The following is a 4,026-nucleotide window of genomic DNA, read 5'->3' as shown; positions in this document are numbered from 1 at the left end:
CCTAGAGGCCTGAATAGCAGTCTTAATAATTTCCTCCGCATCATATGGGTATAAAAGATACTTAACCAAATTTTTGTCCCAACACTTGTGTCCGCTCATGAATAAATCAGATACCCACTTCAACCTGGTATTATGCCTTCTAGCTGAAATTTTAGGCCATGCCCCCCTAGGTGTCCAATTATCTCTCCAAATATTAATACTCGATCCATCACAGACCCGCTAGATGATCCCCTTTAGGAGTTCCAGACCATGAGCAATACCTTGCCAAGTCACCGAAGTAGCATGCGGAAACACCGTATCCAGAATATGTCCTTGAGGATAATACTTTGCCTTCATCAACTTCACACACAGTGAGTCCGGATAAACCACCAGCCACCACGCTTGTTTGGCCAAAAGCGCTTGATTAAAAAGTCTGAGATCACGAAATCCCATGCCACCCTTACCTTTAGGTCTTGTTAGTTTGTCCCACGCCAACCAATGCGTTTTTCTTCTATCTTCTTCATCTCCCCACCAAAAATTCCTTATAATCCGGGATAACTCCTCACAAAGAGAAACCGGAAATTTGAAAATCCCCATAGCGTACACTGGTAGGGCCTGAATTACTGTTTTGATCAAATCTTCCTTGACTCCAGATGATGCATATTTTTCAATCCAGCCAGAAAGCCTTTAAAAAAATTGTCTTTAGTATACTGAAACTTACCAGCCTTCATTCTACCCTCTGGGACCGGCAATCCAAGATATCTATCCACAAACCCCTCCACAGTAATATTTAAGATAACCATAATAGTCACTTGTTTCTCCAAGCTACACTTTTTCCCAAACATGATGGAACACTTCTCAGGGCTCAATAACTGTCCAGTTCCCTTCTCATATATCGTCAGAATATTTTTAATTGCTAGAGCTTGATCGAGAGATCCCTTGAAAAATAATAGTCCATCATCTATAAATAATAAGTGAGAAATGTTAGGTGCTTGTCTATTCAGCCTAAAATCTTGAAGAATTCCCTTGGCACAAGCGTCATTAAGCAGCAAGGAGAGCGCCTCAGCAACAAATAAGAATAAATAAGGAGATAAAGGATCTCCCTGTTTGAGCCCCTGGGTAGCTGAGAACGACTGCAACAATTGACCATTAAAGCGCACCGCAAATTTCACAGAAGTAACACATGTCATGATCCATTTTATCCATTGCGGCGCAAAAACCAACGCCCCCAACATATCTTGCAAAAATTGCCAATCCACACGATCATAGGCTTTGGCAAGATCCAGCTTATAAGCACAAAATTCCCCTCTTAAATCTTTAAGCGTACTTAAGGAATGCATACATTCAAAAAGCTATGAGAGCATTATCAGAGATTAACCTTCTCGGAATAAACGCACTTGGAGTAGGGGAAATCATACCATCGAGGAGCGGCCGTAGCCTGTTAACGAGACACTTGGAAATAATCTTGTAGATAACATTGCATAAACTGATCGGCCTAAAATCTTTGATTGATAGAGGATTCTTAATATTTGGTATGAGAATAATAGTAGTATCATTAATACCTTCAGACATAATTCCAGAAATAAAAAATTGTTGAACAGCCTTGATAATATCATCTTTGATTAGACCCCAATTCCGTTGGAAAAACCTTGCAGGAAAGCCATCTGGTCCTGGAGCTTTTAACGGTCACATTTGAAAGAGAGCGTCACTTATTTCTTTTTCCGTAAAAGGTGTGCAAAGATCATCATTCATATCATCAGTCACAAGGGGCTTGACAATCAAAATAATGTGAGATGGATCAACCGAAGCATCACAAGAATAAAGCTGTTTAAAGAACGAATTTGCAATACCCTTCATTTCCTCCAAATTTTCCGTGAGACAACCATCATCCTTCCTAAGAGAAGAAATATAATTTTTTTTTGCTCTCCAAGAAGCCTTTCGCTGAAAATATTTTGTATTATGGTCTCCCCCTTTTATCTTATCTAGATGAGATCTCTGCTTCCATAACATTTCTTCCTTGATAAGAAGTTCATCCATCTCCCCTAGAATTTTCTTTCTTTCCAACAAAGCAGAATGATCAGTTCTATTAAACAAAATGTTCAATCTCTTACGAGCCCAGTCAAGTTTCTTTGGCAGGTACCCAATATGCACCCGACTCCAACCATGAAGAGATTTCATAATTTTTTCTAAATTATTAGCAACATCTTTCAGATCCTTAATATTTGATCCTATCTTCCAACACACATTTATCTGTTCATCCAAACCACGACCTTCCCTCTCCCAATAAGATTCATATTTCAACTACTTAGCAAACCTACCACCCCGCACATTACCCATCAACTCAATTAAAATGGGGCAGTGATCAGACCTGGAGCTAATAACATGGGAGACCTTACACTGCGGGAAAATAGAAGACCAAAGCGGGCAGGCCACTGCACGGTCAAGACGTACCTTTACATTCTTGTCAGCCTCTTGCTTATTATTATACGTCCATGGAACACCATGAAAGCCTAAATCGAATAAATTGCAATCCGACAGAACTTCACGAAAATTGGCCATGAGTCTAGCAGATCTCTTATGATGAGAAAAGTGCTCATTTTGTGACATAGCTTCGTTAAAATCCCCAACCATAAACCAAGGCCCAACACCAAGAGGTTTAATCCTCCTCAAAAGATCCCACATCACGTACCTCTGGCTCGCCTTAGGTTCTCCATAAATAAAGGTGCACCTCCACTTTGTACCATCACCCTTGTTGACGTACATATCCACAAAGTGTTCACCAAATTTGTTCAGCTCACAAGAGTATGCTTCATCCCGAAACACAGCTAGGCCTCCACCTTTACCATGACCAGAAATAGTAAACACATTATTCATACCCAACCGGTAACGCAAAAGCTCAACATACTCTTTATTTTTCCTAGTTTCGGAAAGAAAGATAACATTAGGACGGTGCGTCTTAGATAGACACACAAGCTCTTGAACTATATGAGGTTGCCCCATCCCTCGACAGTTCCAACTGAGGATTTCCATGGTTCCTGACGGGCGTCATCAGACGCGCCCGTCAGTTGACCGACAGCCCCAGGGTCGGTTGCTTCCTTTGGAGTGCCACCTTCCTCCTTTTCCTCTCCCACAAATTCTCTCCTCCTCTCATGAAGTTCTTCCTCTCCCCCATCTATCTCTTTAGTAACATGAACCATAGCCCCATCAAAACCTACTATAGCCTCAATCCTCTTACAACACACTCTTTTACAAGTTACAGAGATGTCATTCTCACTCTTATATTCTAAACTCTCAGAGCTATTGCTATTCATAGTAAAAACTAAGCCTTGATCTTCAGAATGACGCCTCTTACTTCCAGCCGTGCTCTATAGGATGGCAACAAAGGCGACCTTGCGGCTGGATAACACGCTGCCACTATTTGGGGGAGTGGGACCCCAAACTTGACATGCTTGGCACACACACCATGAACAGCAGCACGCTCCACTTGCTCCTCTCTGTACATTCTTTTCCAGCGACCCCATTTTGATTCAGCTCCAGTTTCATCGAAGTCCAGCCGAGAAGCATTCCCGGCCTAACCAGCCCGGACGCCTACAGATCCACCATCAGCCGGCACCGCCTTTGCCGCGATCAGAGGTAGGACGCCTTGGTCAGCCCCCTTTGCAGTTCCAGGGTCTTCAACATGGCGTACACAGGCTAGTACACCCGCGTGCATGTAACCAGGTACATTCACGGCTGGAAGGGCACCCGCCTGCGTACCAGCCGAAGTAGATCGGCCAAGCACCGTACTGGGATCAGTCAGTGTAAGCCGCCCCTCTTGGACGGCCCCTGACCCCAGCGCACGCTCGACCTCTTGACAAGCTTGAGCGGAGTCGTCCATGCTCTCATCCATGACATCACCCGGCATCGTACTGGCGCCATGACCGCCCGTCGCCGGTGCCACCAATGGCGAGGCCGCCACCGACTGCTTCTGGACCGCCGTAGCCATGGCAGTGACTACCTCCAAAGCCGGAGGGCCGACAACCAGGGCCACCCGATGCCTGCATGGTG

Source organism: Triticum urartu, chromosome 2A (assembly GCF_056163025.1).
Source record: "Triticum urartu cultivar PI428250 chromosome 2A, HENAU_Tu73, whole genome shotgun sequence".
NCBI classification, from domain to species: domain Eukaryota; kingdom Viridiplantae; phylum Streptophyta; class Magnoliopsida; order Poales; family Poaceae; genus Triticum; species Triticum urartu.
The sequence above is the reverse complement of the archived record's forward strand: the minus strand, read 5'-3'. Positions refer to the sequence as shown.